Source organism: Podarcis filfolensis (assembly GCF_964270895.1).
Source record: "Podarcis filfolensis genome assembly, chromosome: 4".
In the NCBI taxonomy this organism is placed as follows: domain Eukaryota; kingdom Metazoa; phylum Chordata; class Lepidosauria; order Squamata; family Lacertidae; genus Podarcis; species Podarcis filfolensis.
The window spans coordinates 10,461,246-10,489,238 of NC_139607.1; the positions used below are offsets into that span (position 1 = coordinate 10,461,246).

General features: G+C 42.1%; 1 long non-coding RNA gene across 3 annotated transcripts; it reads left to right on the forward strand.

The window, feature by feature from the left end:
- The first annotated feature begins 5 nt into the window (after positions 1-5).
- LOC310761332 lies at positions 6-27,961 on the forward strand. 3 transcript variants are annotated; one of them, XR_014547394.1, is made up of 4 exons: positions 6-299; positions 3,388-3,582; positions 7,632-7,746; positions 27,655-27,961. It is a non-coding gene; the product is annotated as an uncharacterized lncRNA (long non-coding RNA). The 3 variants fall into 3 exon arrangements; XR_014547395.1 differs by lacking the exon at positions 27,655-27,961 and having other exon boundaries at positions 7,632-7,777; XR_014547396.1 differs by lacking the exon at positions 27,655-27,961 and having other exon boundaries at positions 3,388-3,578; positions 7,632-7,777.
- Positions 27,962-27,993: the final 32 nt, after the last annotated feature.

Sequence of the window (27,993 nt, forward strand, 5' to 3'; positions counted from 1 at the left end):
GCTGACATTTTGGTCCAGACTGCGCCTGCGCGACGTCTCCCTTTTTTTGGGAGAGAAAAAAATGTCTTGCCCCACCCGCTTTTTATTTCCGCCCCCCCTCCACACACACACACACATATCTGTAGATACTGAGAGTCCATGTGCGCATGTCTGTTGCGGTTGAGGAGGGAGCCGCGTGTTTCTCTCAGGGGGTGTCGCTCGCTCTGGGTTGTTGTTCTTATTTCTCTACCTCCCCCCCACACCCTCTTTCTCTTGTATCTGCTTCCCGAGAGCGCGTGGAGATGATGTCATAGTAAATTGTGTGTGTGTACACACACACACACACACACGGTGTTGACTCTTAAATATTTAGCAGCGGGCGGAAAGAGAAGAGAGAGAGATTTTTTTAAAAAGTATTTCAATTATTAGATATTTATTTATACCCCACCTTCCCCTGATGGGAATGAAGGGACCGTACACAGAGAGAAAGAGAGTGAGAGAGATTTGATTTATTATATTTCAATGTTTTTATTTGCTTTATTGATTTTAGAAAAGAAAATTACAATCAACCAAAAAAACCACGCCCCTGTATAAACATAGAAAATCTTATTAAAATAAGCATTGGGGGAAAGTTTGGAGTGATAATGAAAAGTGCACTACTCAAAAGAAAATTGGGACTCTTGGATGGGGTGACAGGAAGTCACAACAGAAGAATTTGTCATTTGTAAATTGTAATACATTTCAGTTTATATTTTGTTTGGGTTTTTTGTTGATTGTAATTTTCTTTTTTAAAATCAATAAAGCAAATTAAAAGATTTATTATATTTCTATGCTGCTTTTCATTCACATGAACCACAAAGCGGTTTGCAAACAATGTGACAGTAACATCAGAACAACAGAAATGCAACGTAAATCATATAGAATAATTTAACAAATCCTCAGTAAAACAATTGCAATCTATAAAGCATTACTAACAGAACAACTGAAAATAAAAAGCTAAACAGCACAATTACAACCAAAGGCACAGGATTCACAAAGTACTACAGCATTCATCTATAAAAACTATGTTTAACAACACAGGTGCCAACTCTATGGTGCTGAGGACAGCCAAAATATACTGGGTCAGGGCTGAGGGGCCAAATCCTGAGGAGCCAGGAAGAAGCTGGCAGTAGGCACTCCTAGCAATGAAGCCTGGTGAGTCTTTAGTTACCAAAAGGAATCAACATGTTAACCCCGGGCTATGAACCAGATTAGATGGAGAACTGCTGCATGATTGTTGTTCAGTCGTTTAGTCGTGTCCGACTCTTGGTGACCCCATGGACCAGAGCACGCCAGGCACTCCTGTCTTCCACTGCCTCCCGCAGTTTGGTCACTCATGTTTGTAGCTTCGAGAACACTGTCCAACCATCTCGTCCTCTGTCGTCCCCTTCTCCTTGTGCCCTCAATCTTTCCCAACATCAGGGTCTTTTCCAGGGAGTCTTCTCTTCTCATGAGGTGGCCAAAGTATTGGAGCCTCAGCTTCAGGATCTGTCCTTCCAGTGAGCACTCAGGGCTGATTTCCTTAAGAGTGGATAGGTTTGATCTTCTTGCAGTCCATGGGACTCTCAAGAGTCTCCTCCAGCACCATAATTCAAAAGCATCGATTCTTCAGCGATCAGCCTTCTTTATGGTCCAGCTCTCACTTCCATACATCACTACTGGGAAAACCATAGCTTTGACTATACGGACCTTTGTTGGCAAGGTGATGTCTCTGCTTTTTAAGATGCTGTCTAGGTTTGTCATCGCCTTTCTCCCAAGGAGCAGGCGTCTTTTAATTTCGTGACTGCTGTCACCATCTGCAGTGATCATGGAGCCCAAGAAAGTAAAATCTCTCTGCCTCCATTTCTTCCCCTTCTATTTGCCAGGAGGTGATGGGCCATGATCTTGGTTTTTTTGATTTTGAGCTTCAGACCATATTTTGCGCTCTTTCACCCTCATTAGCAGGTTCTTTAATTCCTCCTCACTTTCTGCCATCAAGGTTGTGTCATCTGCATATCTGAGGTTGTTGATATTTCTTCCGGCAATCTTAATTCCGGCTTGGGATTCATCCAGCCCAGCCTTTCGCATGATGAATTCTGCATATAAGTTAAATAAGCAGGGAGACAATATACAGCCTTGCCGTACTCCTTTCCCAATTTTGAACCAATCAGTTGTTCCATATCCAGTTTTAACTGTAGCTTCTTGTCCCACATAGAGATTTCTCAAGAGACAGATGGGGTGATCAGGCACTCCCATTTCTTTAAGAACTTGCCATAGTTTGCTGTGGTCGATACAGTCAAAAGCTTTTGCATAGTCAATGAAGCAGAAGATGTCGTCTTTCTGGAACTCTCTAGCTTTCTCCATAATCCAGCGCATGTTTGCAATTTGGTCTTTGGTTCCTCTGCCCCTTCAAAATCCAGCTTGCACTTCTGGGAGTTCTCAGTCCACATACTGCTTAAGCCTGCCTTGTAGAAATGTTAAGCATAACCTTGCTATAGCGTGCAATTGTGCGGTAGTTGGAGCATTCTTTGCTCCATGATACTTAGCATTAACTGAGGCCTGCAGTTATGAGAGAACTAAACTTGCAGACTCTTGGTGCAATGCCTTGTCAGTTGTGGTGCTCACGTGACTGTACAAATGCTTTGACAGCAAACATCTAAATATTAGAACTTCCCCATGCTTTTTTTTCTGAGGATACTCAAGGGTACGCAGTACCGGCACCTTTTCCCCCTCGAAGAAAAACACTGGCTAAAAAGTGTGGCACTGTATTTACTGTAACAACTTCATGGTAAGTAGTGGTACCTTTTTTCTAGAAGAAAAGCACTGGAACTTCCACAAGCTTATGGTCCAAAAATGATTACATGAGAATCACCACATGAAGGAAGTGACTGTGACCCAGTCATATAAAATAATGCTGCAGAAGTGTCTGAAAATATATTCTCATGTGCAGTGCTTTTTTTCTGGGGAGACACAAGGGTACGCATACCCCTAAACATTTTGTGAATCCAAGTTTGGCATCATTGAGTATTTCAATATGAGTAGGAAAATGAGAGTACCCCTAAATGTTTTTTCAGAAAAAAAGCACTGCTCATGTGTGGTTTACTTGCTCCTAAAAGTAGGAAGCCGTCAACAGTAAAGGAGATGTGGTATATAATTTTTGGGGAACAAGGTGTGAGAGGAATAAAGGCCCAGAGTTTATTTTTTTGTGCATAAGTAATGAACCAGATGAAGACTCTTTAGCTTTTAGGTCTCAAGCCAGTTTAGACTAAAAAGTTACTGTTCTCATTTTAGTTGCAGTTCATTTAAAAAATGAATAAAAGCAGATCTATGAAGAGTATGGATACTAGTGTGTGCTGCTTTTTTATTCTGTTCCTTATTTGTTGATTCCAGGAGCCCTGATATTCAAATATGAGTTTTGCCTTGATGACTTTGGCTAGCATGTATTGACATTACATTACCTGATCATATGCATTGGGGTCCATTGGAACATGTTGCCAGATGAGCGTACAAAGGATGGCATCTGTATTCTTCATGGATGTGTTTGATGTTCCTCCCATGTCTAGCAGTGACCATACCTCATGGTGGGTAAGTCTGTAAGATCTTGTTGAGAATTTATTTCAACAGGCATGGTCTAACTGGACTCCCTGGCAGGTTTTGAATAAACATCCACAAATTTATTCGTTGAATACATGATAGATAAGGCAAGGATATGTACAATTTTATAACATGCAGAGAACAATATGTGCAAAGATATCAGAGAGGGGAGCTGAGGGAAGTCCTTGGTGGGGGAGGAGGGGGGGGAGGGGAGAAATAATGTAATTGATTACTTGGACTGATAATTTGTTATGCTGAAATTGTTTAATTAAAACATTTTTTAAAAAAAACAACAAAAAACAGGCATGGTCAATGCTCTCTGTAATTGCAGCAGTTTCACCCCTACTTAGTCTGCCTGCATTGTTGTTTTAAGTCACTTCTGGAATCATACAGATAATTCTGTCAGTCTCAAATGCGAAGTATTAAAAGTAGCAGTAATAATTATTGCTCTTTTAAAAATTCATACGTGCTACTGTCACTTTCTTGCCTGTGTTCTTAATCCCAGCTAAGATGATCATGGTCAAAATTCTGAATATCTCTTCTGCAAATGTTTTTGGGTTACCCCTACCCTAATGTTTTTCTTGAATTAGGAAATTGTGTAAATTGAATCATAAAACAAACCTTAAAACATAAAATGATACTCCATGTTGTCTAGGAGAGTTCTCCTGCTTCTCTTAGTAAGAACCAAAATATTTAATTCTAGTGAGTCTTCTCATGAGCCTAGTAGCATCTGTGCTTGCTCAGCAGTGGAGCTAGATAAAGCAACCTACAGTCCACCTTAAAAAATGGGTTTATGAAGGCTTCTATAATATACTCTATACAGGAAGATGTGCCTCTGGTTCTATTGAATACAGAGCTGGGAGGAATCTGGTGTTTCTATTTGTATAGCCTACTCTGTCATGCAACAAGCTATCACTCTCATAACTTGTTTTTTTTTTTAAACATTAAACTGAAACTTTAAAGTCTCTCAGCCATCAGTGGCCAAGCATGCCAGACACATCTATTGTTAGGGAAATGATAGGTAAATGGCTCAGAATGGCTAGAAAATAGCATGAGATACCTCTGGAAGGTGAGACTCAGTCCCCATCCCCCCACCCTAAAGCAAGGAAACAACTTAGGGAGTGTGTATGTCAGAGAACTATGGGGGAACAAAAAAGAGGACATACATAGAAAGGCGGGATGCGGGTAGTGCTGTGGGTTAAACCACAGACCCTAGGACTTGCCAATCAGAAGGTTGGCGGTTCGAATCCCCGCAACGGGGTGAGCTCCCGTTGCTCAGTCCCTGCTCCTGCCAACCTAGCAGTTCGGAAGCATGTCAAAGTGCAAGTAGATAAATACCGGTAGGTACCGCTCCGGCGGGAAGGTAAATGGCGTTTCCGTGCACTGCTCTGGTTCGCCAGAAGCGGCTTAATCATGCTGGCCACATGACCCGGAAGCTGTATGCCGACTCCCTTGGCCAATAAAGCGAGATGAGTGCCGCAACCCCAGAGTTGGTCACGACTGGACCTAATGGTCAGGGGTCCCTTTACCTTTACCTTTACATAGAAAGGCAAAAGCACAGAGCTGAGCTGTAAGTTGAAGGCATCTAGGGGTGCCTCTCTGGAGATCTGAAAGTAAGGAAACAGATCTTCTATACTGTCTGTCTTCAAATATTCTCAATTGTAAATAACCCAAATATTACAAGAACACCATAACTTCCAGACTCTGCTATTGTTTTGTAGCAAAAAACAATAGTTTCATAACACCTGAAAGACTAACAGATTTTTATGGTGTTAGCTTTCATGGACTACTGTCCACTTTATCAGAAATTGAGATTGCCCAAAGTCTCCAGTGATCTCTCCTTCCAAAGTAAGCTAAACCCAGCTAGCACTGTTTCATGAATGTCACACCATTCAGGGAAGTGGTAAACCCTATTCAGTGTTTTGTTTCATTGGTTCCGTGGTTATGCTTTTCTGAACATTGCTCTGTTCACCAGTCCCCACCACAGCTGGAACTTCATCTTACCGTCTTCCTCTTTTGATACAAGGAACTAATTGCGTGGTGTGGATTTTGGTTGTAAATTTCAAAACTACATATGCAATGTTTGTTTTAAGGGTGCAGAGAATGAGCTGACAAGCGTCAAAGTGAATTTCCAGTGTGTAAATTTGTCAAAATTCCTAAGTTTAAGCTAAATAGGAAAGGGAGTTGATGAACCTGCATAAAACTTAAATGTCCCTTCTTCAACTGGGCATTGGTCTGGCAGTATTTTTCAACATATTTTGAGGTTGCCAGTTCTATACAGCATGTCTATTTTGTAAAATCACACCCTATCTTTAAGATAGTTTGGGAAATGCAGACATATTTGTTTTAATGTAGTTAAGTCTCTTTCAACCTATTGCTGTGCAGTGGAGTGGACTTCTGCATAAAAATGAAGTTATGCTTCATGGCTACTATTTACAGAAACAGCAAGGTGGTATATAAATGTAAGATATAATCAGAATCAGAACAATTCAGTTGTACATTTATTAATAAGTATGTTTACTTATTCAGTCTAAACCACTCAGCCTAGGGCTTGCTGATCAGAAGGTTGGCGGTTTGAATCCCCGCGCCAGGGTGAGTTCCCGTTGCTTGGTCCCTGCTCCTGCCAACCTAGCAGTTCAAAAGCACGTCAAAGTACAAGTAGATAAATAGGTACCACTCCAGCGGGAAGGTAAACGGTGTTTCCGTGCACCGCTCTGGTTCACCAGAAGCAGCTTAGTCACGCTGGCCACATGACCCGGAAGCTGTCTGCGGACAAACACCGGCTCCCTCAGCCAGTAAAATGAGATTAGCACTGCAACCCCGGAGTCGTTTGCAACGGGGCTTAACGGTCTGGGATCCTTTTACCTTTACCTATGTTTAGGATTGCAGCCTAAATATAACCCTACCTTCAGATATCTTGCAAAGATGCATGAAGTCCATACTATTAGTAAAGGTAAAATGTAAAGGACCCCCTGGACAGCTAACTCCAGTCAAAGGTGACTATTTTGGTGCTGCGCTCATCTTGCTCCAGGCCGAGGGAGCCGGCATTTGTCCACAGACAGCTTTCCAGGTCATGGGAATTAAACAGACAGCTTTCCAGCATTATTAAGCCGCTACTGGCACACGGTGGACCATGATGAGTGCCAGAGCACATGGAAACGCTGTTTATCTTCCCGCCACAGCAGTACATATTTATCTGCTTGCACTGATATGCTCTCGAACTGCTAGGTTGCAGAAGCTGGGTCAGAGCAACGTGCACTCACCCCGTTGCGCGGATTCGAACCACCGACCTTCCGATCAGCAAGCCCAAGTGGCTCACTGTAGTAGCTCAAACTGAACAATACATCAGGACTGAGCTATGAATCTCACTTGAATCTCTTCTCTGCCAAGAACATGCTTGGTGGCTCTTGGTAGCCTCTCATTCCCTCAGCCCCACCCCTTTAGCCTGCAATAAAGAGATAATAATAACTCTTCCTTGCAGAAAGATGCACGTTTTCTAACAATATAATGCATGTGAAATTGCTGAACACTTGCAAGCATTGTATAAACACTAGGCATTATTATGGGTTGTTGAAGTGTCTTGCTGATAAGATTGTTGGCTAAAATCATGAGTTTTGTGTGATCGCTGCCAGCTTGATAAAGTTTGGCCTCATCAAGCATAAACAGTGAGTCAATTTGGAATGCACGCCACTCTTAGCTCCTACTGCTTTTGACACAAAGGCAGAGTATTTTGCAGGATTAAATTGCCATGATCCAAAGATCTGCTGAGCCACGCAAACAGAGGATATTGAATGACGTCACCATCCCTAGAAGGCTCCAGCCATGCCCCAGATCCTGTTAACCTTTTATCTACTCTGCACTTAGCACCAGACAATGTATTTCAACCACCCTTCTTTCTGGTACAAGTTCATATATGTCTTTCAGAATAAAGCTTTCTCTACTTAATTTACTGTAGTGCATGTTTGCCAGGTGTTAGAATGGCTAATAATGGCTAATGGCTAGTGTTGTAACTATACTTGTCTTCCCTGCACCCCTGGCAGTTTAATTTATTAACTGTGAGAGACTCTGAAGGCAAGCTGCATCGTCTGCCTCGTGGAATACTTTCTTCATAAACGAAATCAATATGAGCCTTTGCTACTGCTGTTAATTCATAATGTAAGTTTTTCTGTACTGCTATCTTTTTGGGTTGTTTGAAGCAGCTTATAAAACAATAAGTACTAAAATATGCACATTGACGCAGTGGGTAGGAGGAGTTCAGTGGTGGGGAACCGCCAGCCCATGGCCTGAATTAGGCCCGACTGTGGTTCCAGTTTGGCCCTTGAAGCTGGTTCCCACAACCACATCTACCTGTCTTGTATCATATGTGATGTCGGGTGTGGGGCAGGTAAGACTCGTCCAAAAAGGAACAATCAGAAACTTAAAAGTGCGATCCAAATGGCTGAGGTAGGAGAGAAGGGAGGCTCCCTTTCTCTGAGGGAAAAGGACCAGAGGAGGCGTTGCTGAATGAAACTAAAAAGAGAGATAGAAGGTGCTTTTAAAAAAGAAAACTGAAATGGATATAATGGAAGGAATGAGTGAAAGTGGTCGTTTGGGCAGAGGGGATAAGATACATTAAGTGTGAAAAGTGGAAGAGAAATCATAGCAGATGACTAAGAACAGTTTGAGAAGCATGGGGGGCATAAAATAAAAAGCTCCCCAAGAGCTTCTGCATTAGTTACCCCCTCCCAAAAAAAGGACTTGAGTCAGAATGCTGCCACAGCCATTGTCTATATTTAACAGGAATTCTGTAATTCTACAGGCGCAGCTTCCCACAACAAGTAAACTGCTAAGAATTTCTGCATGGTGCATCCATAAAATGTACTGTGTTCCCTCACTACACCATACCACCTAAATAACACATCTCTTAGGCATGGCCTTTAACAGCTGCAATTTGTCAGCATTTTAGAGCTTGTGTGAACATGGAAATTCCTTAACACAGCATGTTAAATGGAAAGGGTTTTTTGTTATTGTAATTGAATTCACTTCTATGGGATGTGCTTTGGCAGAAGAACTGAGTTTCACAGAAAGTGACTCATCAGGCATAACCTGTCACTTTTACTGCCTTTCTCAAAAAGGTTTACTTGAAGTGCAGTGTCAGTTGCGGAAAATCTTCTTGCTAAGATCTGTAACCTTTGCCTCTATTTTAAAAGAATCTCACTCGTTCTGAATAAAACCTACTTCAAATCACCCAGTGTCTCCCACTTCAGTGGGAGAGTCAACATGCTCAAATCTTTTGTCTTGTACAGTAATCGTCATCATCCAACGTTTCCTCAGGTTTCTTTTTTCTTTTTTATGTGCAATGTTGGGTTTTGAAGGAGTGCAGATCATCCCTTAAAAATTCCTCCCTCAGTGGTTCTCTTTCACTCCAGCACTTCATGCCTATTCACAACCATGATACACCGTTTTTGTGGTGCCACATTTAGGACTCTCTTCCTCACTGCATGGTTACAGCCAAGCTGGGTCACATGGTGAATGATGATGTCATAGTATTACATAGTCAGTCAGATTTGGCTGTGTGATGTCACCGAGGAGGGAACTGCCCTTCCATTGCACTTACTTTGAATGGAGGAGAGTGAGGCGGGTGGAATCTACCTGTGCTACTCTCACAACTGAGCAATGTCACCTGTTGTGCTGTGCTTCTCACCAGCACAGCCTAGTAAGATCCCTCCCCACATTTCCAGTCTCACAGGACTCGGAACAGTGGCAGACTCTCAAATTTCAGTGGTGCACTGTGCAATGCTAAAATCTGGCACCTTTCACCTCTCACACTCTGTTCTCCAGCACTGCAGTGGCGCCCCCTGCAGCTTGGCGCCTAGTGCGGCCGAACCGGTCATGCTACCCTAAAACCGCCTCTGCTCAGAATATTGATGGAGATGCATGTTCATTTAGGCATTCCGCTGGAAAAAATGCACTCTGGATGGAAACGATTCATATTCAGACATGGATGTTGCCCATTCTCAGTGCACCACTTGCAATGGGTTTCGCATTCAGGTGCACTTTTGGCAGTACATTTACATTGCCCTGAACAGTAGTTCTTTTGGAGATGCCATGAGATGCATGGCTCTCCCACCACGGTTCAGTGCTATTTAAGCAGTTCCCTTTGGATGGATCATGCCCTAGCTTTGAAACAAATACAAAACAAGCTCGTGAATGGCATATCCAAATCTTGCTTACTAATTTCCACAAGCAAAGCTTTGAAAGCATAATGTAATAATCAGAAAGTCTAAGTTTCCTTAGGCTTAACAAGGAGGAGAAAATTTGCGAAGTTGGAGGGGTTACCTCAGGCTGCAAAGCTGAGTAGTCCCTTATCTTGTGTCCCTTTAGGCTTCATTAACACAGTCCTCCTTGCGCTGTATCTCTTTCCCGCAGGAGTAGGCTCTTGGCATCAAAGTCACAAGTATTTTTCTTGTTTGGAGATAGTTTAACCCCCTTTCTGCCAGCTATGAGATATAGTGACACATTCCCCAACACACCCTTTGACTCTTACTAGATTTTAGAGAGAGAATATATTCACCTTGAGATTGAAATTCAGTTCTCCCACAGATGCCACCAGTGAACACTGTAAATGGTTTATATAAATTCTACAGGCCAAATCTGTGTCTGTGCTAAGAAGAGCAGAAGCCACATCACAGTTGGGTTTGCCAGCTCAAATTGTCAAGGGTTTAGAGGTGTGTACATATGGTAATTTAAAGTGAATTCCAGGGGTGCCCTGTGAATATTTTCCGTGCTGTCCGCATGACATCTCTGTTACAGAAATGAGTTTAACATGCATTAAATGTAATGTTTGTATGCACTGAAGTTTAAAAACTTGGGTAAAGGTTTGCATTTGCAAAGTAGAGAGGTTTGCAAAGATTAGGCACGAAAGGTAAGGTTTCACTCCGACAAATGCAGAAAAACAGGATGGGTGTTCCATTTCAGGTTAATTGATTAGTCCTGCAATGATGATACAAGCAAATTGCTTAGGATCTCTCTCTGGGACCAGAGAGAGGAATGTTTATTTAACTGTATTAAGGACTAAAAGAATACGGGATCACATTGCTTGCTTGTTTAAGAACAACGTGTTATGTTGTATCTTGCAATTTTATTTGTAGCTGTTTTAAGTTTGAAACTCATTTTTGTGGTGGAGAGCATTCATATCTTCTCTGCACAAGGTCCAGTTCAGGGATTCTGTTGCAGCAATTTGGATTTTTTCTGTTGCAGCAATTTGGATTTTTAATTTGGATTTTCCTGATTCATTGATAATGTGGCAGTGGGGCTGGAATCCAACATAAAAATGCATGCCAGCCAAATGTGGACACACTGAAATGCATTTTGTTTGTGGGTGAGCTTATCTTTCTTTCTTTAGATATGTGGTGACAAAGGTCAGGGGTAATCAGAATTGTAGTTCAGCGACATTTGAAGGGCACCACTCAGCTCCCCCTGTTGTCTATCATGACTTGGGAAGCACTTCAATAGTTTCTAGCCATAATACCGAGGCCATGATAAAATAGTCACAAGGACAAGCCCTACTGCGTCACTGAGTAAAAACTTGAGGGTTGCTAACTAGGAATGGGAAAGAGAAATACTTGACTCTTCTATTGTGATTGAAACAGTTGTTGCTATGACTCGTCAGCTGCCTTTCTATTGACTTAGAAGAGCTTCTTGGAGCTGACAGACTTTCTGTTTTTATGGTTTACAGCTTTCAAAATTGCCTGATCTCCAGGGTGCATAGAAAGTTCCATAAATCCTTCTCCTCAGGAGGCAGCGTGGGGAGGCAACTGTGGATATTTGTATTGCTGTTCTGGTAGAAGACATAAGGGCAGAAATGGGTTGTGCCTGTTCTATTGTATAGCATAACCAACAGTCATCAGCAAAGCTTTCCAGTGAACGCTGAACCGGTTATTTGCATTCCTGCTAAAAGCAGATAGACAAGAACAGAAATATTAGATAACGTAGCCAGTTCACACACTGTCAGACTCTTGCATAACCAAAGAACCTTCCCCCTGGAATTGTCAGCTTTTGAAGGCTCACTTATTTTCTTACATCCCAAATATATATATTTTTTCGTTCGACAATATCATGGTAAACCACCACAACTGCCTGTGGATTATGCTAAGGGAGCAGGGTGGGGAAGGAAAATAAGTGGGGTCTTATGTTAGGTCTGGAGTACATTCAGCATCCAGTGTGAGTGTCACTAAAGGCGACCCAGATTTCCAGATACGCAGCAGAGGTTAGTCCATTAGGGCACTGACTCACCAACCTGCCTGCCTTCTTACTCAGACCCTCCAAGTGTCCTTATTTTACAGGGACAGTCCCAGATTTACAGAAGCCATCCCGGTTTCTGATTTGATCCTGGAATATCCCACTTTCCCCTATTTTCATCGGAGAAATGTTGGAGGGTATGGAATAGGATGTCCCTATTTCCACTGGAGAAATGTTGGAGGGTATGCTTACTTACAACAACTCAGGGCATGGCTGTGCCAGTCATTGGCTCTGGCTCCACATGATTGTGATACTGCTGTCTGCCATACTACTCCAAGTGGGCATCAGCCACCACTCCTCTGGCAAGACCCCGCCTCCCAGCCTTCCTGATGTGGTCCAAAGGAAATCAGAACAATATGTTCGGCAGCAGGTTGGTTGGAGGAATGGCTGGAAGGAGTCACACGAAGGCCCCATCCTACCATCTTAGGGACTCCACTCCTCATTTGTGTAGGGCTTACTCCTTGGCCTTTTCTTCTCCTGAAGATAGCCTGCAAGGCAGCGGAGGTTTAGGTTCAGCATTTTCCATATCCTAGATCATGGGTAGGCAAACTAAGGCCCGGGGGCCAAATCCGGCCCAATCGCCTTCTAAATCCGACCTGTGGACAGTCCGGGAATCAGTGTGTTTTTACATGAGTAGAACGTTTCTTTTTATTTAAAATGCATCTCTGGGTTATTTGTGGGGCATAGGAATTCGCTCATTATTTTTTCTTTTTCAAAATACAGTCCAGCCCACCACAAGGTCTGAGGGACAGTGGACCGGCCCCCTGCTGAACAAGTTTGCTAACCCCTGTCCTAGATTTCTGCCTTCCCATATTTTTTCCACTTTTATGGCAGAACACCACTATAGGCAGCAAAACAGAGCACTTTTATTTTTAATGAGACTAATTCCATAATTAAAGCACCCCCTCCACCACAACCCCCTGCAGGAAGAGAAACTGGCATTGCAGCAATTTGGAGAAGCTATTAATCAGATACTTTTTATCAGCCCAGATCAACAGGCGATAATAAAGAGGCTAAGCCTGCAAAGCAGGGGACTTTCAATTAATGTTAAATGGGACTTTTGTTTGTTAAACAAAACTTGTGTGTGAACATTATAGAATGATTATGGCCATGGGGAATGGCATTGCTGGGTAATACTACAATACATTGCTGTAAGTGCCACGTGGAACCTCTCTCTTAATGCTACTCCCAGCCAAATATGGAAAAGTGATGCCTCTGCACTAAAGGCCACTGCTGTGGAAACACCCCAAGCGATGTAAAGCCAGGATGATAACAAGGGCTGTTTTTCATTTATTCCCACTAAGTTGAAAGCTGCACTGTCTAACACAGCTGAGGCAGCTGAAAGTCACCCATTGCCCCCAAAACAGAGATAAATGGGGGCAGATTTAGTTCCCAAGACAGGGACGACGCAGGTGGCACTGTGGTCTATACCACTCAGCCTCTTGGGCTTGTCAGTCAGAAGGCGCACGGTTAGAATCTGTGCAATGGGGTGAGCTCCCGTTGCTGTCTCAGCTCCTGCCAACCTAGCGGTTCAAAAGCGCACCAGTGCAAGTAGATAAATAGGTACCACTGTGGCAGGAAGGTAAACAGCGTTTCTATGCACTCTGGTTTCCGTCACGGTGTTCCATTGCGCCAGCAGCAGTTTAGTCATGCTGGCCACATGATCCGGAAAGCTGTCTGTGGACAAGCGAGATGAGTGCCACACCCCGTAGTCACCTTTGACTTAACCATCCAGGGGGTCCTTTACCTTTTACCTTTTAGTTTCCAAACTAACTGTGTGCACTTTTACTGGGGGGGGGGAGCAAAGCACAGTGCTTCATTGATTTCATTATATTTTCATGCAGACATTTCAGGTGCATTAGATTCATTGGGTATTGATTACATATAGTCTTTTCTGCAATTTCAGTGACATAATCAGATTCCTTACAGTATTGTGGGATAGTTTGCACTGCTACAGAAACAACAGGGTGGCCTTTCAAACTATTTAATTAAGCTGATGCTAAACTTCGCTTTCCTTAAAAGACATGTCCATGTTGCTTTTCATTTGGGAAAGCAATAAACTTCACATCCGTGTTGTTGTGGAGAGGAGTAAAAATGCTTTGACAACAAAATGCAAATATCATTTAATTACTGTTGATATGTCAGATTCAATCCCCTGACCAGTTTTTCAGGTCTTCTAAAAGGTACTAGTTAACTGCTCTGCATTCTTGTGTCACTCCAGCCTTTGGCAATTCCCTCAAGGATGATTAGCAAGATTGGGAAGTAGGAACACAGTTACTGCTGTTATAGTCGAACATTCTTCTGTATCAAAATAATTGTGAGCACTGCATTTTAAAGCCATCAATATAAAAATAGAATATAAGAAACGCAGGGTGCAAGCTGTTTCCCCCATGTAAATTAAATATTCGGAAGAACAAGAGCTGATTAAATCCAGATGTCCTCAAAATTGTTGATCTGGAACAGTCTTTTGTAAAAGTGCACCTTATATATTATATAAGACGACAGGTACATCTAAGCACCTCCCAAGTCCTGTTGGCTCATTGCTCAGTGCCATGTGTTCATCAGATGTGTGAGGAAGGAGCAGCTGGAGGACCACATCTGATGGCCATGCATCTAACAGCACCCCCAATGTCCAAGCATTTGGCTGAACATGTAAAAGGGCAGAGGTGTGCCTGCACATCCTGCCCCCAGTGTCCCCAGTCCCCAGCCAGGGGAGTTGGAGGGTGGGATTTGCATGCATGGCCCTGCAGTTTAAGGGACGCGGGTGGTGCTGTGGGTTAAACCACAGAGCCTAGGACTTGCCGATCAGAAGGTCGGTGGTTCGAATTGCCGCGACAGGGTGAGCTCCCGTTGCTCGGCCCCTGCTCCTGCCAACCTAGCAGTTCGAAAGCACGTCAAAGTGCAAGTAGATAAGTAGGTACCGCTCCGGCGGGAAGGTAAACGGCGTTTCCGTGCGCTGCTCTGGTTCGCCAGAAGTAGCTTAGTCATGCTGGCCACATGATCTGGAAGTTGTACGCCGGCTCCCTCGGCCAATAAAGCGAGATGAGCGCCACAACCCCAGAGTCATCCACGACTGGACCTAATGGTCAGGCGTCCCTTTACTTTTTTACCCTGCAGTTTAACTCTTTGCGTGTTCAGGGTAACACCTGTTTCCTCTCCATGCATTGAATGAATGCGTGGAGCAGATTGTCTGAAGGAAGCTGGCCTTTTTAATCCTACATTTCCACACAAAATTTTGCAAACACTTATTGTTGCCTTACCCCTTTACAATTTTGGTGGTGTATATTTAAACCATTTTAGGCATACACCTAAAAAATAATGTGAGATGTGGCTTACAATTCTTCGTTAAATTATGACGGTTTTCTCAGATTCTATGGGCACATGGTGCATAACTGCCTGCACCTAGCTGTGAAAAAATCAGTATGGGGTGGGGTGGGGCGGATCCAAATATGAAAAGTTGTGATCTGATCCTCAGTATTCTTATAAAATTACCAATTTGCGTCTTGAGAGCTTCTTATTGATTGGTAAGCTTTTTAGCCCGTTGTACTAACACAATAGAAAATACATCGGAGTGTGTGTCACCTGGTTAGATAATATTATTACATTCGATGTAATTTCTGATATTACGGTGGATGCTTTGGTCTGGTGCTGTGAAGATATTTTAATGTACCCAGTGGGGAAAGAAATACCAAAGCCACAGAAAAGAGAAGCGTAGCTCTGATAAGTGTGTTAACACATAATAGGGAACTCACAATGGTTACGCACCACTGTGTCCTTTCTGAATTGGAGTGGAGATGAGCATTTTAACAGGAGATAACTAGGAAGGCATCACTGAAAGATTTATGGATGGCTTTGTTATTATGGGGATAATGGAAGACATTACAATATACCACTGAAAGCAGGGTGAAATGGGGGTGACACATGTTGGAAATCAATCATTTTTAGTGTGCTTTGGCTCATGTGAAATGCAATTTTATAGCAATGGGTCATCTGACCTACCCAGTTTCTAGATCAAGGTTACTGCCAGTAGGACACTTTCTGGTGTGTTGTCAGCTACTTAATTTTTTCCCATTCCAACCAATGGAGCAGATACTCACTTCCCCTGGGAGATTATTCTGCTGCCTAATAGATTTCTCTCAGCTCAAACCCACTTACCTTGTTGATTCGTAATCCTTTTGACGTCAGTGAGAGTATACACATGAGGAGGGCAAGAAGGCTTTGCTCCTTTTTCCAAAGCAGACTGGTGGCCTGATCCTAACTCTGATGTGCCGGCATGCGTATGCTTCAGAAAAGATACAGACAGCTGTTCCTGCTACCTAGTCCATCGTGGCTTTACATCAAGCTGGTGTGTTGCTGGGATGCTGCAGCTGCACTAAAAATGGTGCAATTGCTTTTATCGTTGTGTTTTGAATTGTTGCAACCTGCCCTGAGACATCAGGGTGCAACTCGGGTTGATGTCTGAAATATAGTCAGAGTTCTGTAGTGATTTCATGCTCTTTATTGCAGCTTGTAAAACAGTGACTGAATCTCCCCCAAAACCTCAGGCTTTTATATACATTATTTACACAATGAGTCCCGTCTGATTGGCTGATTCTGCTTCCCTCCTGGAGCCTGATTAGTCTTTTCCTGCAGGCCAATCAGTTGTTGCATTCTAGGATCCTACCATAGGCTGATTAACTTCCTCCTGGAGCCTGATTGGTTTTTTCCTGCAAGCCAATCAGTTGTTGCATTCTAGGATCCTACTTGCCTATTGTTCTAGGATCCAAGCTTATTAGTCCATCCCTAGAAAAACGTGATTGTCCGTTTTTTGGAGAAAAGTGTTCCCTGTCCTGTTTGGGCTTCAAACGGGATGCCTTTTTTTCACATATTTAAGCTCCTCCTCCTCAAAACTACGCAGGCAGTGGAGACGGTTCAATTGACTAGCAAACTCAGAGGAAACTCAAAGCAAAAATTTGCGGAAAAATGGGATGGTTATAGAAGATATGTTCAAAAATACAATAATAGTTTTGACTCCGTGCTAGCATTCGAGTGATAAAGCAACTAAAAGGAGGTGGATAACAATTAAGGATTTATTATGTTTTCAGAACGTATTGGAAAATTTATATAGAAAGGTTTATTGTTTTGTGTGCATTCGATTGTAAGATAAAATGTATGCAAAGGGACTTGACAGGAAGTCAAAGCCGAAGAAAAGATTTTGTAAGATAAAAGGGTAAAAATATTTACTTTCATTATTATCATTTTGGGTGTGGGTGTCTGGCTGTCTGCACATATGTGTGTTTTTGTATGGAATGTTTGGGAGGAAATAAGACGGTAAATAACAAATAAACTAAATATTGATGTATGTGATTTTTGTTTCTTAATTGTATTTGGTGGTAGTGTGGTTGTGTTGTTTTTTGTAGCATAAAATCATTCAATAAAGATTATTTTTTTAAAAAAAAACTATGCAGGCAGAGGGTGGGTCAGGTGGGAGGAGGAGAAGGAGGGCCTGAGCGGGAGTTTGTGCCAGCAAAGGGTGGGTCCATGAGGACGAGAGCAAGAGTTATTATGGGATGCAGGCAGAGGGTACGGTGGGGCCAGGAAGAGGAGTTCTTCGGTCTCTGAGTCCTCTTTGATTGCGCTTTCCATTCCATCCTTCTCTGCTCCGCTTTTATTCACCATTTCATCAGTCTCAGCTCTACTCACTTTTATTTGCTCCTCAAACATTTGCTGAGGGATGCTGGCAGCCACTGGAATGTCCAACGATGTATTTGCCACACTGTGTGTTCTTGATATTATCAACAAGTCATTACAACTCGCGTCTCCACCTTAAGAGCTTGACAGCGTTATCTCTTATCAAAACACATTCCTTTTCCACAAAGAAGGCCTGGCGTGGCAAAATTACTTTTGATTCCAAGGCACAGTTTCGTCATGAACACAGAGAATTATAAATATTAATTTAAAAAATTCTTAAGCACTCAGAATTCCCTTGATTGTTTAAAGCATTTTTGGCTCAAACAATTAGAGCATGCTTTTTGGTCTGCCTTCAACCCTTTAATGACCGACTCTTCTGAAAGCCAGAAAGTAGCTCACACACCAGGTGTAAATTTCCACCAGCAGAGAAACCTCTCTCAGTCATAAAATATAACAATCTCAGAGATAATTAGAGAGAAGGAGGCTTTTGCAAACCCCATTAGGGCTTTTGGGGGCAAGATATTGATTCCGCTACTCTTAAGTCTCTCACCCCATCCAGGTTTCCAGGAGTTTACAGCTTCTCAGTCTAATTTTGAAAACTTCACTTGTGGCGGGTGTCAGGGTATAATAAACAAATATCCTCCCCATCCACATAATCTTATTTATTTGCATAACAGTAGGGGGGACTGAAGTAGTTGAAATCAATAGTTGTGCTTTGAAGGAACTTGTAAAGATATATTTAGCGTGGAGTCCTACCAGAATCTTTTTATACACATATTTTAAAAGAATATGATGTTTAAAAAAGTTTTGCTTTTCAGTATTCCTTGATTATTGCATTACTTACTTTTCTTTCTTTTTTACTATTAGCAGAATATATTTTTCTTGATGATTGGATAAAGCAACATTGTTTTGCTTTCAACTTGCAATATAATGGGGGAAGGTTTTAGTGATCAAGGGACTAATTTGTCATCGTACCAATAATTTCTGAATTATTAAAGAATATTTTCTCTATGCCATGCAAATGCTACATGCCACAGTGCTCTCTAGGGCGCAATCTATCAAATTTGTACCAGAAAGTCCATTTACTGATTCACTACGCTGTGTTGACGAAGATGACCACAGTTGCCATAAGGGTCATTTCTCCATTGCGCTGAAAGCCGCTCTCCAATTTCTCAAAAGTTTCTTCTTCTATGTTAGGGTTGCCACATTTCAAAAAGTAAAAACCAGGACACCCCTGTGATGGGATGATGAGCTGCTTGTGCGTGAAGTTCCTAGTCCCTCAGTGTTTGGCTAAGTCCACAAACCACTGTCTGTAACGGAGCTCCATAAGCATGGCTCCGTCAGTCGCTGGCAGAATCCGACAGTGGGCGTTTACGGAATTTCTTCCAGCATAAAAGCTCCTTAACGGAAACACGCCTTCTGGACTCTCTGCGTGACAGTTTCCGGCGAGGAGTGGGTGTCCCTATAGGAGGTCCTGAAACCTCCCCACTGTTCTCGCTGGAATTGTCTCTGAGCCATCCTTCCGACTCACTTTCCCTTGGAGCTCTTTCTCTCCCCCTGCTGGTTCCCTCCTCCGCTGATAAGTCTCTCCCAACCTCTGGGAGCCCTTGCACCACCGGTTCTTCCGATGACAGTTCCCTGACAACCCCAAAAGTTGTTGAGCTTTTTTTCAACAAAAAAAGTCACATTTTGGATGTTTGGCAGCCCTACTTTATGAAACAAGCTTCCATTTTTTCTGCCTCTTTCTCAAGGCATTCTGGTGTTTTTTTTAAGGATATTTATTGAGATTTTACAAAAACATAAGTTTACAAAATAGAAAAAAGTCACATAGAAAGAAAAAGATACAAAAAAGAAGACATAGAAAAATACATAAAAAAGAAAAAAGAAGAATAAAAATACAAAATACAAAAAACAAATAGATAACAAAGAATTAAAAACAAATCCGTTTTTAGTAACTTTAAACTCATTAGCTTGTTTCCTTGACCTCCTCACACCTCCCCTTTTTGTATTCCCATTTAAATAGTCAGATCAGCAAATCCTTACCCTCTTTCATTTATCTTAACTCTATATCTTAACATATTATAACTCTATATTTTCATCCATTTATCAATTCATTTTTGCATATTCTTATTAACTTTGTTGCTAATGCCACTTATTTTCAATCCAACATCATTTTAACATTCATTAATTTTACAGTGTTTCTGAAGATAGTCTTTAAATTTCTTCCAGTCTTCTTCCACCAACTCTTCTCCCAGGTCTCGGATTCTGCCAGTCATTTCCGCCAATTCCATATAATCCATCACCTTCATCTGCCACTCTTCCAGGGTGGGTAACTCTTGTGTCTTCCAATACTTTGCAATAAGTATTCTTGCTGCTGTTGTAGCATACATAAAAAAAGTTCTGTCCTTCTTTGGCACCAATTGGCCGACAATGCCCAGAAGGAAGGCCTCTGGTTTCTTCAGGAAGGTATATTTAAATACCTTTTTCATTTCATTATAGATCATCTCCCAGAAAGCCTTAATCTTTGGGCACGTCCACCAAAGGTGAAAGAATTTCTCAAGGCATTCTGAAATTCCTTTAGAACTTTCAGCTTTATGCTTGAAAGTTGGTTGAGAATGGTTTGTGCATGTTTTCCTTTTCAGTAAACATTTATCCAGTGCACTGAAGCTTTGTCAGCTACCTTTGCTTCCTAATCTGAAAATGTCTCATGGCGTGGGAGTGGTTACCTCCTGGTGTCTTTCCTTGGGCTTTACCTAAAATGTGGGAACCCAGGAATAATAATATAATAATAATTTATTATTTATACCCCGCCCATCTGGCTGGGTTTCCCTAGCCACTCTGGGCAGCTTCCAACAAATAGTAAAATACAGTGGTCTGTTAAACATTAAAAGCTTCCCTAAACAGGGCTGCCTTCAGATGTCTTCTAAATGTTTGGTAGTGTGCAAACCACTGGTGTCATAGTTGACATAGTTTACAGAATTAAAAAAAGGGCACTCTTAACACCCCACAGCTACCTCAAAAGTAAGCTAAGAGTGACGAAAACATGTTCCCTACCCATAATAATTCCATCTAGATTTTCTCTTCCCCTTGGATAATTTTCACATTAAGAGAATGGTAAAAATACAAATTGTGGGGAAAATGTTTTGCCCCCGTGTAGTCCAAAACACCTGGTTGGCACATCCTACTCTTTGGACAGAATTTGGTTTGCACATGGTTAGTTTTGCAGGATGAGTGCAATATGTAGCCAGGGGTGGGGGTGGGGCCAGGAAAAAGAACTTAAAACTCTTGTTTTAATTTTTAATTAAAGTCCTAAGCATACATTATGGGAAACATGCTTCATTCAGATCAGTGAGATTGCTCTTGATGGGAGGGTGTTTGGTAGATCAGCAGTTATAAATTTGAAGTTGCCTACTCAAGTCTTATTCACTTAATGCTGGTTAGTCTGGAATGAGAAAGGAGGATAAATATTATGTCCTAGCTTTCCTCCCTCTATACACATGACAAGTTGGTTTTTTACAGCTGTGTACTATAGAAGGACTGAGATTCATCAAGGTTTTCCTGACAGCCATCTTTCTAATTACAGTGGTACCTCGGGTTACAGACGCTTCAGGTTCCAGACTCCGCTAACCCAGAAATAGTACCTCGGGTTAAGAACTTTGCTTCAGGATGAGAACAGAAATCACACCGTGGTGGCACGGCAGCAGCGGGAGGCCCCATTAGCTAAAGTGGTGCTTCAGGTTAAGAACAGTTTCAGGTTAAGAACAGACCTCCAGAACAAATTAAGTTCTTAACCCAAGGTACCAACCACTGTACAGCATTCCATCTTACTCATACTGTGCTAAGTTACTTCTGTTTCTTCTTGATGTTTGTGACCTCCAAATTATCCATGCTGTAATAATGACAATAATTTTGGCATTCAGCTCCAAGCTTTTAATTGCATTAATAACTGTTCTGTGAATTCTCTTTACAACATGCCTACTTTCCTGGAAATATTCGAGCCGAATAAGCACCACAACAATTGCCTGAGATTTTAATGCACTGTACTGCTGCAATGTAGACTAGCTGCCAAAGAACATTTCCTCATGCAACATTTTTATCTCAAAAAGGCCATGGGTACACAATCCCACCCAAAGACAAAATGATGCCATGTGTTTTGTGACGGTTTCCAAGACACTTGCGGCTAATGCTGTAGCATAGCAGTAAACTAAAACTCATGTTTCTTTTTTATTTGGGAGTAGCTTGCTATTTCATGATGACCAGGTGAAATTAAACAATTCTCTCCAGCTTATTCCTCCTCTTTGGTGCTCCGGATAAAGAATTGCTTATTGAGAGAGTTTAGGGCTTCAGTTTAGGGTGATCCTGAGATGATTATGTTGATGATGGTGATTAATTTCTGTACTGCCCTTCATCAGAGAAATTTTGGAGGGTATGGATGGAGCCTGACCTCACTGTGCCAGCCCATAAGCATAGAACAAAAATAGATAAGGTAAACCATCCTGGGGTAACAGCAAAACAGATAGTTCTGCATTTCTTTAGCAAGGATCATGTGGTTGCTAATATTAAATATTAAAATTAAACTAAAGGTGAGTTGTTGTAGCCTAGTACAGGTTAATCCAGGCTCTGAACTGTTTATGCTGGTTTTGATGTCAGGATTTTATTTTATTTTTGCTGTCTTGTTGTTTGTTAGTCATAATTATTTTATATTTTAAAGATTGTTCTGTTTGTAAGTAATCCAGGGAATAGTTACTGATCTATAAATGTCCTCAATAACAATAATATTAAATGTTAACAGTTATACAATGCATCTTCACTGCTTAATGATGATAACAAAGAGAAATCCCCGTATAGCTTTTTGTCCCTTCAAAATATACACATATTAATTTTAAAATACAGTTTCCCCCATCTTGGCTGTCATCCTAAACACTGTAATCAAAATCATCCATCTGATGGTATCTCGAAAAGGTGTATGGTACAAAATGAGTGCAGTGACAGCCAGTTATTATTTATTGTTGCTATAATCTTATCTTTGTGATTGAAGACTGCTATTATCAAGGTCAAAAGAGTGAGGGGTGTTGTTTTAAGTTCATATTTTTGACCAAAGTATTTTAGTTCCAATATACTTGTGCAGTTGCTCAAAGTAAAATGACATTTCAGTTGGGACGCAGTAAAATCAATACATATATACTGTACAGCCTTCATTTTAATTTTCTGGTTGCCCAGGCAACCTCAACAGAAAAGAATTCAGGTTGCCATGTTTATACTTCGAGCTCCCTCTAAAAGCCTAGCTCTTTTTGTGGGTTTCAGAAAATACAGGGTAATTTCCTGTTCTGTCTTTGGGTTCTCCTATTCTCCGGTGTAGCAGAGTTGGCTAGTCGTCTTTCTGAAGGGCCCCCAATTCACGTATTCCTAGTTAAGCATGCACAAACAAGCAAGCAAGGTCTTTTTTCACATGCCCAGAAGTAATTGTAAGATCTCTTCCATGGCCTTAGGCAGGGTAGAATGGATCCATTCCTCTGCTATAATTTGGCTGAGCATAACTAAGTGATTTCCTAGTCCATGTCCTCTAGAACTTGATATTGCACAGGACTGACAGTGGATACAGTGGTACCTCGGGTTAAGAACTTAATTCGTTCTGGAGGGCCGTTCTTAACCTGAAACTGTTCTTAACCTGAGGTACCACTTTAGCTAATGGGGCCTCCGGCTATCGCCACACTGCCGCCGCTCGATTTCTGTTCTCATCCTGAAGCAAAGTTCTTAACCCAAGGTACTATTTCTGGGTTAGTGGAGTCTGTAACCTGAAGCGCCTGTGACCCGAGGTCACACATATGCAGCCAGCCATATGTGAACAGCTTAGCAACGAGCAGGTCATTCAAGCTTGGGGGAACACAGAAATCTCCTAGTGGTGTGGGCACTTTCCCATACCACCCAACATTTTGGGAGAGAAAAAATCAAGGTACCACCACCCCGCTGCCCCCGTTGCTCGCCCCGTCGCCACCCCCTTCCCTCGACCCCCTTGCTTGCTCACAGCCGCCATGTCTCCTTCATCTGCAGCCTCTGCCTCCTCCTTCTCCACAGCCTAAGCCTGCACCAGCCAGCGCAGCCTTGGGAGAAGCTGCGCCGGCCAGCCCATTTTTCAGTCCCATGCTGTGGTGTTAGCCAGCTGACTTACTCCACAGGGCAGGATGGTAAAATGCCTGTCTTTGGGCCCCATGCTCTGGTGTGGCCAGAGCATGGGAGCCAAAATGGGACACCCGGGATTGGGAACAGAAGCCGAGATGACTGTCAGGTGTGCGTGCAGGAGCCAGGCCCTGTGACCAATAGGCCTCTGCCTTCCTAAGTTTGTTCTGAAGGGGCAAGACCAATAGGCCTCTGCCTTCTTAAGTTTGTTCTGACACAGGTGAGGCCGATTGGTAACTCACAGCACCTGGTGGCAAGAGCCAGGAAGGGATGTAAGGTCAGCGTTTTCCCTTCGGCTCTTTGCCACAGCAACGCGTTCCCTACCTTGCTACGTTTGGTTCCTTGACTCATTGCTTCTTGATCCTTGGACCCTTGGCTTCTTGACTCCCGATTCTCTGACCCTCAGACTCTTGCCTTTCTGACTCCTGGCTTCTGGACTCCTGCTCCCACCACACCATCTTGCCACCGGTCCTGACATCCCCAGCCTGGACTTTGATTGCCCGTGAACTGGACTGTGACAACGACTTTGTCAATTGGGATGTCCCACCGAAAATGGGGCAGTTGAGCAGTATGCTTTCTTTCCCACCAAGGAGACTGAGGGTGTCAAGTCTATGGCTGAAGACCAAGGCCAACAGCCTTGCTCTACAGGTCATGTAGTCATGAGGGGCCTGCCTGTGGGCAAGTGGCTCCTTCAAGGTAATTGAGAGCAGGTTTTTTGTGTGGTCCAGGGAGCGCGAGGATACATAAAGGAGAAGAAAATATTCAGCACAGGAAATAAATAAATGTGCATTTCAATCTTCTTTGGGTTAAACGAGGCGAAGAAAGGGTGATAGCTGGCTTCTGTTTATTACTATGAAAAATCTTACATATTTGTTTAACCTACTAGACAAGACAGCAGGTGGAGTTGCTAGGAAACAGACAGCAAATCTATGCAGGAATGTGCTGCATGTAAAATCAAAGTAAAGTAAACCAACAGCACCTATGAACCAGTTGCTGACTTTTGGGAAGCACTGACAATGGTGTTTTTAGGCAAAGTTTTTTTTTCAAAGACAGAGCATCTCACACACTTACCTTTTGTTCCAATCAACAAGAGTTTAATGCCAGATGCAAGTTTTCTGAATAGTCAACTCTTTGCGCACTAGTTTCTCTGAATAAAGATTTTGCTTCTTTTTTCTTATTTCTTACTTGCAGCCTTATACCTAGCATTGCTAGAGAGGTGTCCAGATGCAGAACAGACAACCTATATAGCCGATTCTGCATGATCAGTAAGACAAGTGTGACTCTGATCTGCTGTGGATTTTTAAGGCATTGATTAAAAATATATACAGTGGGTTGATGAATTTTACCAGTTTAAAACACGTGGTCATTCTTTTTCACAGTGTTTCAAACCGCATTTGTACATTAAAGGAATGTGCAGTCATTCATTCTGGGTGTTTCAAGTGGTGTTTGCAATGCACACCTTAATTTTGCAACATAATTTGGCCAAACATCTGGAGAAATAACATTGTTAGCCTTTTGCATCAAAATCAACAGAGTCTTGTGGTACCTTATACCACAGATTTATTATGCCATAAGCTTTTGCAAGCTAGAGCCCACTAAGCCTTACAAATCTGCAAAGCCATTATTATCGACATTTTTCATCAGTTTCATTGGCTACATTCATCTGGAAAGAAAAGAGAATAGTTGAGAACAACAGAGTACAGGGGGGACGATCTAGAGATAAGAAGCTCCCCAGACAGAAACCATCTCCATAGGATGTCAGCTAAAGCAGCCAATACATTGATGTTTATTCCTGTGTAGCTGCCATGAGGGAGCTTCCAGCTAGACAGGGTGCTCTGAAATCCCCCATCAATTGGGAGACCGCTGGCAGGGTCATCCTTCAAACGATTTATTTTGTGCTGTGGAATTGGATCTGATAGCAGCTCTTTCACTTGCAAACAGATCAGATATATTTCTGACACCAAGAGCTGAGGTTGTTAACCTTACCTGTCAAGAGCAGCTCCCAAGACATAGCTGCCTCCTTTCCAGATCCATGTTCATTATCTTCCTGATAACAACTCTGATTTTTTAAACTAGCTGTTACTGGAGAATGGTTGCCCACAGCAGCAAAAACAAACACATGCCAAATTTTAAAGAATTGTCTAAGAACTTGATGTATGCTCATTTTGTATTTTAATATCACATGTTAGGTGATCAGATCCCAGAATGGACAGCCTGAAGGATGATAATCTGAGGAAGGACCTGGTGGCCTCTTTATTTATTTATAGATTGATATATTGTAATCCATCATATTGCACGTCAGGGCAGTGTTTAATTAATTTTATTAAGGATGTCAGCTAAAGGGGAAGTCTGAATGAGCTCTTAGACTGCTAAAACAAAGAAAGCTTGGAGAAACCAGGAGTGAACTTCGTGAAAGGACTGAAATGGTCCAGTTCAGTTCTAGAGCTGAAAAGAATCTCCCAAGCTCCAAATGTGCTCAGGGACACTCAGTTATTTCATTCTAACCAGTATGTCTTTTGTATTTGGCTGTAGCGTCAGACCATTGGCCACCATTGGCTTCCTTAATAAAGACTTTGTTGGATTCAACCTTCTCACGCTTGTTCATATTTTATTAGCAGAACTGCTTTCTCTTCTCACCTGAAACTTATTTGCATGGGGAGGGTGGCAAGGAGTGACATGAGCTCATGTCACACATGTATGGTTTTTAAAACTTTCAGATTCACACTTTTCAAACTGGACTTAATCCACCATAATTTAAATTTGAAGAGATTTGCTGCAAGAATTATCTATCTATCTTGTTGAGACCATTAACTGATTATATTTTGCACTAATTCCACAAGAACATTGGTCCCTAGCACGTCCTTTGAGAATGACAGACTGGGATTAATTTGTTGTTTGAGTTGTACCTAGGGCTGGCTTCCTTTGCAAGAGTCAAGTCATCTTTTCAGAGAAGGGATGGTGTTAAGTAACAGAGTCCTGCTTGCATAAGCTGTAACTTAGAGGTTAAAGATCTTGCATAACCTTTGAAACATAAAACCAGTTATCATTGCATTAGGTAGAATTGGGACAAATGCAAAGACTTGGCTCATTTTCTAGCCAGTCCTCCAATAGGAACTTGGCCAGATGATGTCAATGTGACTTTCCTAAATGAAAACTGAAGCTGTGGTTGGCTTGATTTTTATGCTCTCTCCATTCCAATGTCACTGGCAGAATTTGCACTTGAAACACCCTGCTGACAATCCAGCCAGAGTTAAGTGCTTCTAAGTCCCATCCATTTCACTAGAAGAGTTAAGTATGTGCCATGTTACATCTCTCACATAGAAATAAAACACAATGAAAAGTTATTCTTTTTGGCTGGATTGTCAGAACTTTAGGTTTGTGTTTAAATGTTGTTTAGTTGTGTCCGATTCTTCATGACCCCATGGACCAGAGCACGCCAGGCACTCCTGTCTTCCACTGCCTCCCGCAGTGTTTAAATAGCTTCTAGCAATTAAATTCTAGGTACATAGTGGTTTCTGGTGCAGCAGTGCCTAAGAATTCACAGGCTGATCTGACGTATACTGTGGTCTTAAACATCATAATGATGCGGTAGACAGTATAGCAATGGATTTTACGTTCTAGCCTATTCCTATGCCTGGCTCTCTCCTTCAACATAAAAAGTAGGATTCCCTGCTGTGCCAAACTGTGAAGATATGCAGGTTGCAATCTGGCAACCCAGCCCAGTGACACAAAGCAGCTCAACCTCCAGAGAAAGTGGTTGACTGCCAACCAAAATATTCTTATTCTAACACATTCACATTTTGACCATAATAGGATGTTCTTTTATCAGCAGTTAGGGTTGCCATATTTCAAACTTGTTGGGCTTTTTTTTGAGTTTTGCCCAAAGTTGTTCAGCTTTTTTGGCAAAATCTGATTATTATTATTTTGCTGTTTTAGAGCTGTTTTTATGGGAAAACGGCACTGTCAACATGGGCTGCCATATGTCTGGATTTTCCTGCACATTTTTGCCGATTTCCGACTGGACACTGTTGCCGACGTATGGCAATCCTAGACAGCAGTACTTTCCTACTGAAAAATATAAGCATGGACAATGGTGTTCAGCCATGAAAACGTTACACACTCAAACTTCTTCAAGCACACAGATCTACAAAACGTGTGTGCATGTGTTTTAATGGTAACTGGGATCTAATAAGAATTCAGGGGCTGTAACATACCGTCAAGGGCTGTCCAACCTTTATACCTACCACCAGTTGGCAAGTATACAATTGTATACTA